The sequence below is a fragment of the Akebia trifoliata genome, chromosome 12 (genome assembly GCF_017979445.1).
Source record: "Akebia trifoliata isolate Shusen 1 chromosome 12, ASM1797944v1, whole genome shotgun sequence".
In the NCBI taxonomy this organism is placed as follows: domain Eukaryota; kingdom Viridiplantae; phylum Streptophyta; class Magnoliopsida; order Ranunculales; family Lardizabalaceae; genus Akebia; species Akebia trifoliata.
Window position 1 is genome coordinate 12,089,842 of NC_141386.1, and position 10,397 is coordinate 12,100,238.

The window sequence follows — 10,397 nt, forward strand, 5'->3', positions numbered from 1 at the left end:
ATGCTTGTATTTTTTTTATTTTTCATTACAATTCTGCTCGGAGTCTTTGTGTCTTTGTGGCTTGGTGACTCAAGTTGAGCTGTGAGATTGGCGACTCTACTCTTGTAGTGGCACTCTTTCTTGAGTAATAGATCTAGATTCCCCTCTCGAGTTTGCTGACGACTATTCGTGGTTCGGCAACTCAAGTTAAGTCGCGAGATCGGTTACTCTACACTTCGAGTACTCTTTTTTTTTCGAATATCCGATCTGGATTCCCCTCTCGAGTCTTCCAACGACTAATAAGACTTTGAAGTCTGGACCAAGTTGCAAGATCATTGGTGCTGTCACTGGCATTATGTTGCCCTAGAACATTCCCTGATTAAAAATGACTTTAAGTAGGACGAAACGTTGGCTTGGGCTTATGAAAGTGGAAGGATTCAAAAAAGTTAAGGCTTGGGTTTATCTAGAGTGGATTAGACATGGGGTTGTCTATTTTTGTTTCGAAAAGGTGATCTATGTCTCCTCCCAACGTCTCTCGAACTTGTTTAGGCTGGAGATTTGGGTTGAGCTCAGATCAAGTGTTCGAGTTTTTGACTTTTTTGATTTTTTTTGTATTTTTAGCCGTTCACAGTTTATCCTCATGCGGGCCAAGATTATTTTGATGCTTTTGCTTTTTTTGACTTTCTTTTCTTTTGTCTTTTTTTTTGTTTTTATTTTTATTTTTTGTATCGTTTTGTAGTTGTTGACTTGCCCCAATCTTAGGTTAAGAAATGAATGTGATGTCTCAAAAGGGCTAACTAGGGTAGATAGTTTGTTTAGGATATCAAGGAAGGCCTTTCGTCATCTCAGAATCAGTTCTTAGGCATAGTATTTCTTGACAGTGTAAGCATTGATCGGTTGCGGGAAGACTTGTCCGTCCATCTCCGTAAGGATCAGAGCTCCTGTCATTATCTTCTGCACGATGAATGGTCTTTCATAGTTCGGTCGAAACTTTCCTCTGGCATCTTCTTGGGTTGGCAGAATTTTCTTCAGAACAAGGTCTCTTGGTGAGAAATCTCTAGGCTTGACTTTCTTATTGTAAGCACGAGCTATTAGTCGTTAATAGATCTGTCCATGGCAAATGGCTGCAAGGCACTTTTCTTCAATCAAATTCAGTTGATCAAACCGAGCTTGAATCCATTCAGTTTCATCCAACTTCGCTTCTTTTAAGATCCGGAGGGAGGGAATCTAAACTTCTACGGGTAAGATTGCTTCCATTCCGTAGACCAAAGAATACGGAGTTGCCCCAATCGAAGTCCTGAATGAGGTTCTATAGCGTGAAGTGCAAAAGGCAACATGTCGTGCCAATCTTTGTATGTAACTGTCATCTTCTCAATAATTTTCTTGATATTCTTGTTGGCTGCCTCGACTGCTCCATTCATCTTAGGTCTGTAGGGTATAGAGTTGTGATGAGTGATCTGGAAATCTTCGCACATCTTGATCATATCTTTGTTCTTGAAGTTTTTGGCATTATCAGTCACTAATCCGCTGGAAAGCCCATATTTACAGACAATGTTGTTCTTGACAAACTTCAGAACATTACTTTTCGTGACATTGGCATAAGATGCTGCTTCTACCCACTTGGTGAAGTAATCGATAGCCACTAGAATGAAGCGATGCCCATTTGCAGCTTTAGGTGAGATTGGTCTGATGACGTCCATTCCCCAGATTGATAAGGGCCAATGAGTGGTCATATTATGTAGCTCTGAAGGCGGAGCATTGATCTTTTTGGCGTAGATCTGGCACAGATGGCATTTGTGAACATACTGATAGCACTCACTCTCAATTGTTGTCCAGTAATATCCCATCCGCATAATCTTCTTTGCTAGCATATGACCATTCATGTGAGGTCCACAGACTCCACTATGTACAGTCTCAATTAGTTGTCTTGCTTCTATTTATGCCACGGATCGGAGCAAGACCTCGTGGTGCGACTTCTTGTACAAAATGCCATTGCTGATGATGAATTGCCCTGCCAATTTCTGGATAGTCCTTCGGCCATTTGGCGTTGCATCTGAGGGGAGGGTTCGATTTTCGAGGTATGCCTTGATGTCCGAGTACCATGGCTTTTCTTCAGATTCTTCTACTTCAACGGGAAGATAGTAAACCGGTTCGTCTTGAATTCCATTCTCAATTGGGTTGATGACCAGATCTTCTGAAATACTAATCATGAAAGCAAGAGTAGCTAGCGCGTCTGCGAACTGATTCTTAGCTCTTGGCATGTATGTGAATGAGATCCTGTCAAAGCGTGAGCTTAGTTCCTCTACATACTCGTGGTAAGGGACCAGTCTCTGCTCCCGGGTCTTCTATTCTCTAGTTGTCTAATAGACTACTAAGCTTGAATCTCCGAAAACATCGATCTTATCTACCTCGAGATCCAACGCTGCTTTCAACCCTGTTATGCATGCTTCATATTCAGCCTCGTTGTTAGAGCATTGAAACTTCAATCTGATTGCGATCGGTACATGGGACCCATCTGATTTAATTAAGACTATCCCTATTTTGTTTCCTTTCTGATTGGCTGCTTCGTCGAAGTACATTTTCCAGCCTGGTTCTTCGTCATCATCATCGTTTTCAATCTCGATAAATAGTATGGCTTCATCTGGGAAGTTCATCTTTAACGGCTCATAGTCAGGCAACGGGTGCTCGACGAGGTGGTCAGTGATGGCTTGTCCTTTGATGGCTTTTTGAGTAACAGATTTGTCAAACTCAGATAGCAATAACTGTCATTTTGCTGTGCGGCCTGTTAGCGCTGGTTTTTCGAATAGGTACTTCAGGGGGTCCATCCTGGCGATAAGCATAGTCGAGTAGCTGAGCAAATAATGACGCAATCGTTGAGATGCCCAAAAATCAAGCCGAGAATCATGCCTTGTAACTGATGCAATTGTTGTATTTTAGTAAATAAAATCTGTAACTGATGTGTAAGTTATTTTCTTAGCTGTATAATTCCTTAAATAGATTTGTAAGGTCTGTATAAAATAAATCCTAAGTATCAATACAAAGTGTGCTGAAATTTCCATTGGGAGCTCCAGAAAGATTTACTTTCTTATATGGTATCAGAGCTAATCTCCAACGAGAATTTGATCCTCATGTCTTCCGCAAATCAGCCTACCTCTCCCTCAGAAATTCCTCTTGTTGTTTTTAACATCACAGCTCAGATCAATGAGAAACTCACACCCTCATCTTTTCCCCAATGGCGAGCTCAATTTGAGGCTCTCCTAATTGGCTATGATCTAATGGATTACGTTAATGGCGAATCGCATTGCCCCTCCTCAGATGGAACCCCACCATCTATAGCCAAGAAACACCACTGGGTTAGACAAGATAAGCTAATTCTTAGTGCTATCCTTGCTTCTACTTCCCCAAAAATCACGCCTCTTATTGCCACAGCCAAAACCTCCTATGAAGCTTGGAAAAAATTATCAACCATGTACGCAAGTAAATCGCGTACAAGGGCAATGCAACTCAAGGAAGAACTGACTTTGATTCAGCGTGGAAACCGCCCAATCTTAGAGTATCTTCATGCGGTTAAAGGCTTGGCTGATGAGATAGCCCTCATTGATCACCCAATCTCCGACGACGACATCACCCTCTATGTCCTCAACGGGTTAGGGCCCGAATTTCGTGAGATTGCTGCACCTATTCGGGCTAGAGAAAAATCTCTTGCCTTTGAAGAGCTCCATGATCTGCTTGTTGGGCATGAGAGTTACTTGCGAAGGATGGAGGCTGCTACCCAGCAGCTCGTGGCTGCTGCGAATTTCACAAGTCATCGTCCTGGCTTCTTTGCAACTCAGCAACCAAAAGGAAATAACAAGGGTCAAGGGTCTTCGCGTCAACAAGGCCAGAATCGTTTTTCAAATGGCCCATATCGTGATCAACGGCGTACCAATAATTCGAGCCGCTTCAATTCAAACCAAAGACGATACCAGCCAAAATGCCAGTATTGCGATCAAGTGGGCCACACAGCCAAGGCCTGCCCCCAATTACATCCTTCTGAAATGACTGTTAATTGTGCAAAAACATCTGACGGTCAAGAACATAAATGGTTAATTGACTCTGCAGCTTCCCACAATATCACGGGTGATATACAAAATTTATCAATTCACTCTGAGTATGATGGCACTGATGAAGTCATTCTTGGTGATGGTACAGGTTTGGCAGTTACACATATTGGTTCTTTAGCCTTACCCACACCTAAAAAAACCTTTCATTTACATGATACATTATGTGTTCCAAATATTCACAAGAATCTGATTTCCGTTCATCACTTTACCAAACAAAATAATGTTTTTCTTGAATTTCACCCACTTTATTTTCTTGTGAAGGAACGATCCACGGGGGCGATACTACTAAGAGGAGCGTGTGAGAATGGCGTCTACATGTTCCCAAACTCAATGGTGGCTTCTTCCACTCCCAAAATGGTTGCTTATGTGCATGAACGGACTTCAATCGACGGATGGCACAAGCGTCTTGGACATCCTTCGATTAAAGTTGTTCAAAATCTTGTCAATCTTTTTTCCCTTCCTCTTACCACAAATAAGTTACCATCTTCATGTACTTCTTGTTCAATAAATAAAGCACATCAACAACCATTTGGCACCACAAGTTTTCAAAGTCACTCTCCGCTTGAAATTATATACACTGATGTTTGGGGTCCCGCTCACATTACCGGGTCTAATGGCGCACGATATTATCTCATTTTTGTGGACCATTATACCAAATACATGTGGTTTTACCCTATGTCTACAAAATCTCTTGTTTCTAGTATTTTTCCACAATTTAAAATACTTGTTGAAACAAGATTTAAGTCCCATATCAAAAGTTTGTACTCGGACAATGGTGGAGAATTTCAACGTTTAAAAGTTTTTTTGTCGGATCATGGTATAAGCCACTACACCACCGCTCCCTATACCCCCCAACAAAATGGTGTTTCCGAAAGGCGTCATCGTCATCTTGTAGAGACGGGTCTTACTTTGCTTCATGATGCTTCCTTACCTCTATCTTATTGGCCTCATGCATTCCAAACCGCTACCTATCTCATAAATCGACAACCACGAGAATCATGCCTTGTAACTGATGCAATTGTTGTATTTTAGTAAATAAAATCTGTAACTGATGTGTAAGTTATTTTCTTAGCTGTATAATTCCTTAAATAGATTTGTAAGGTCTGTATAAAATAAATCCTAAGTATCAATACAAAGTGTGCTGAAATTTCCATTGGGAGCTCCAGAAAGATTTACTTTCTTATATGGTATCAGAGCTAATCTCCAACGAGAATTTGATCCTCATGTCTTCCGCAAATCAGCCTACCTCTCCCTCAGAAATTCCTCTTGTTGTTTTTAACATCACAGCTCAGATCAATGAGAAACTCACACCCTCATCTTTTCCCCAATGGCGAGCTCAATTTGAGGCTCTCCTAATTGGCTATGATCTAATGGATTACGTTAATGGCGAATCGCATTGCCCCTCCTCAGATGGAACCCCACCATCTATAGCCAAGAAACACCACTGGGTTAGACAAGATAAGCTAATTCTTAGTGCTATCCTTGCTTCTACTTCCCCAAAAATCACGCCTCTTATTGCCACAGCCAAAACCTCCTATGAAGCTTGGAAAAAATTATCAACCATGTACGCAAGTAAATCGCGTACAAGGGCAATGCAACTCAAGGAAGAACTGACTTTGATTCAGCGTGGAAACCGCCCAATCTTAGAGTATCTTCATGCGGTTAAAGGCTTGGCTGATGAGATAGCCCTCATTGATCACCCAATCTCCGACGACGACATCACCCTCTATGTCCTCAACGGGTTAGGGCCCGAATTTCGTGAGATTGCTGCACCTATTCGGGCTAGAGAAAAATCTCTTGCCTTTGAAGAGCTCCATGATCTGCTTGTTGGGCATGAGAGTTACTTGCGAAGGATGGAGGCTGCTACCCAGCAGCTCGTGGCTGCTGCGAATTTCACAAGTCATCGTCCTGGCTTCTTTGCAACTCAGCAACCAAAAGGAAATAACAAGGGTCAAGGGTCTTCGCGTCAACAAGGCCAGAATCGTTTTTCAAATGGCCCATATCGTGATCAACGGCGTACCAATAATTCGAGCCGCTTCAATTCAAACCAAAGACGATACCAGCCAAAATGCCAGTATTGCGATCAAGTGGGCCACACAGCCAAGGCCTGCCCCCAATTACATCCTTCTGAAATGACTGTTAATTGTGCAAAAACATCTGACGGTCAAGAACATAAATGGTTAATTGACTCTGCAGCTTCCCACAATATCACGGGTGATATACAAAATTTATCAATTCACTCTGAGTATGATGGCACTGATGAAGTCATTCTTGGTGATGGTACAGGTTTGGCAGTTACACATATTGGTTCTTTAGCCTTACCCACACCTAAAAAAACCTTTCATTTACATGATACATTATGTGTTCCAAATATTCACAAGAATCTGATTTCCGTTCATCACTTTACCAAACAAAATAATGTTTTTCTTGAATTTCACCCACTTTATTTTCTTGTGAAGGAACGATCCACGGGGGCGATACTACTAAGAGGAGCGTGTGAGAATGGCGTCTACATGTTCCCAAACTCAATGGTGGCTTCTTCCACTCCCAAAATGGTTGCTTATGTGCATGAACGGACTTCAATCGACGGATGGCACAAGCGTCTTGGACATCCTTCGATTAAAGTTGTTCAAAATCTTGTCAATCTTTTTTCCCTTCCTCTTACCACAAATAAGTTACCATCTTCATGTACTTCTTGTTCAATAAATAAAGCACATCAACAACCATTTGGCACCACAAGTTTTCAAAGTCACTCTCCGCTTGAAATTATATACACTGATGTTTGGGGTCCCGCTCACATTACCGGGTCTAATGGCGCACGATATTATCTCATTTTTGTGGACCATTATACCAAATACATGTGGTTTTACCCTATGTCTACAAAATCTCTTGTTTCTAGTATTTTTCCACAATTTAAAATACTTGTTGAAACAAGATTTAAGTCCCATATCAAAAGTTTGTACTCGGACAATGGTGGAGAATTTCAACGTTTAAAAGTTTTTTTGTCGGATCATGGTATAAGCCACTACACCACCGCTCCCTATACCCCCCAACAAAATGGTGTTTCCGAAAGGCGTCATCGTCATCTTGTAGAGACGGGTCTTACTTTGCTTCATGATGCTTCCTTACCTCTATCTTATTGGCCTCATGCATTCCAAACCGCTACCTATCTCATAAATCGACAACCAACTCCCATTCTCCAAAACAAGTCTCCGTTTGAGGTTCTTTTTGGTCAACGACCAAATTATCTCAAGCTACGAAAATTTGGAGTAAGACTGGTGGATTGAGCAGATATTACTTGATCTTGTCAAATACTTCCTAACAGTCTCTGTTCCACTTCTTTGGCGTAGCTTTCCTTAGTAGCTTGAAGACTGGCTCATAGGTAGGCGTCAGTTGAACTATAAATCGACTGATATACTGTATTCTCCCCAGAAAGCCCCAAACATCTTTTTCTGAAATAGGTGTCTTCATTTCGAGGATATACTTAGTTTTCGCAGGATCTATCTCAATGCCTCTTCTGCTGACGATGAACCCCAGTAGCTTGCCTGATGTTGCCCCAAACACGCACTTTACTAGATTTAGCCTCAAACTGTACTTTCTCAGTCTGTCGAACAACTTCTTCAGATTCACCAGATGGTCTTCTTCAATGCCGGATTTAGCGATCATGTCATCTACGTAGACCTCCATTTCTTTATGGATCATATCGTGGAATAATGCTGTCATTGCCAGTTGGTAAGTCACCCCTGCATTTTTCAGTCCAAATGGCATAACTTTGTAGTGGAAAGTACCCCATAGTGTGATGAATGCTATCTTTTCTTGGTCTTCTTCAACCATTTTTATCTGATTATAGCCCGATAAGCCATCCATGAATGAGAACATGCCGTGCCCCGCTGTACTATCGACTAGAGTGCCGATGTGTGGTAATGGAAAATTGTCCTTAGGACTGGCTTTGTTCAAGTTTCGGTAGTCAACACACATGTGTACTTTTCCGTCTTTCTTGGGTACTGGGACGACGTTAGCCAACCACTCAGGGTACGTAGAGACTGTAAGAAATCCGGCTTCGAACTGTTTCATAATCTCGTCTTTGACCTTGAGGGTCCATTCTGGTTTTAGCCTTCTCAGTTTCTACTAGACTGGTTTGCTTCCAAAGGCAATCGATAGCTTATGTACAACGAGATCTGTGTCTAACCCTGACATATCCCTGTACGACCATGCGAAGACGTCTTGATAGTTCCGTAGGAATTCGACCATTTCTTCTTTCTGTTGCGACGTTAACAAGGCTCCGATCTTGACAATTCGTGGGTCCACTTCGGTATCAAGATTGATTGAATCTGCATCCTCAATGTTTGGCTGAACACCTTTCACGTGATGTTCTACCAAGTTTTTGATTTCTTTGGGTGGGTACTTCATTTCGTCCTCAGACTCTTCTTCTAGCCCCATGAGGTTGAAGTCGAGTTCAAGATCGAAATCATACTCGTCCCTTTCAAATTCTATTTTATCTAGGTACTCATTTGACGGAGACAGATCCATTGAAAATTCTTTTTTTAGTTTTTGAAAAATATCTGTTTTTTTGCAATTTTGAAAGCTTTTTGATTTTTTTGATTTTTGAGAAATTTTTGATTTTTTTATTTTTTGAGAAATATTTATTTTTTTGTGATTTTCTGGATACCTGAAATAAGAAGAACAATCATGCAAATTCGTTAATAAAGATATGGAGCCCTCAAAACAGTCTTTACCCAAGGACGAGGACTCGTTATGATCCTCGGGAAAACTAGATTCGACTAATGACATTTTTTTAAGGCTTCAACAGCCTCAAGGGTTAACGGGAATTCTTTCCAGTTTTTTAGAACTTCCCCTTCTCTGAGGGGGCGGATGAGATGAGCAAGTGATTTGTTGAGTGATTTAGTCGATGGTTTGGAGATGACCATGATCTCTGATAGATTGTTACTGTCAGGTTGGGGCATAGTCCTTCCCAAGCTAGGTGGGATGATGACTGATGCCCAATCAATGCCCATGGGAAAATGTGATTCCTTCTCTTGGCTGGTAGTGATTTCCACTTTGGTGGATTCTAGAGCGATCTCTGATTGACTTTCGTTGGATTCCCTATTGAATAAAACATCAATGCCTTCTACGAAGGATGGTTGGGACTCAACAACTGGGTCTTCTTGAAGGTGCAGGGGTTTGAACTTTACCACTTTTGACCTTTTAGTTGATTTTGTTGGCAGTGATTCCGATAAGCTGTCGGGTCTAGTATGTGATTTTGGAAAGCTGATGCTGATATGCAGAACTCTGCCCAGATTTCAGACATTCGGTTCACGGTTTTGCCTTCTCGCTAGTCAAAGCTCTTTTTTCTTGTCATTCATTTTCGCAATATCCTTTTTCGTGGCCTAAACCCCAGACCAAAATAAGGATTGTGCTTTTTTGCTTCGATCGGTGTAGCTCTACCTCTTCCCCCCGACCCCAAACCCTGTTTGAGTCGATAACCTGCTCTTTTTAAAACTCGGCCAATCATTAGATTTGTCCATGATAATTCTGCCTTTACCTTATCTTTCCCTTTCTCAATATGATTGACGACAACGAATTGGTATGAATGGTAGAGTGCTTTGTTTTTCGTCATCTCAATGGTAATGAATGGAACATCTGGAGCTCTCCCAACTGGAATAAGATTCTTTGCCAATACTGATATCATCCTCTGCCCCATGATAAATTTGACTCTTTAGTGCAACGAGGAAGGTATAGTCCCAGCAATATGGATCCAAGGTCTGCCCAGTAACAAGTTGAATGTCGTTGGTATCTCCATGACTTCAAATGTTACTTCGAAGGTGCAAGGACCTATAGTAATTGGTAGGTCTACCTCTCCCAAAAAATCTCTTCTTGAACTGTCGAAGCTTCGAACAACCTTGTTGTTGGGCTTGACATGCGACCAGTCAGAGTTAAGTTTCCGAAAGGTTTCAAGCGGACAGACATTAAGCACTGAGCCATTGTCAATCAGTACTCTGGCAATCATCATGCCCTTGCACATGACCATGATGTTTAACGGCTCGACGTGCCCCCGCCCTTCTGGCACGAATTCACTTTCAGTGAAAATAATAGGATTGGGGGCCATGATCTGGCCAACCGTTTGCTCCAACTATGCCGGTGTGGTAGTTGCAGGTACATGTGATTTTTCCAGAACTCTCAGTAATCCTTCTTGGTGTTCCTCTGATTTCTGTATTAGGCCCAAAATACTGATTTGAGCTGGCTGTTTGTTTAGCTGGTCCACAATATTATGCTCGCTTTTTTGAATGAGCTTAATGAAGTCCGCAGCTTTCTTGT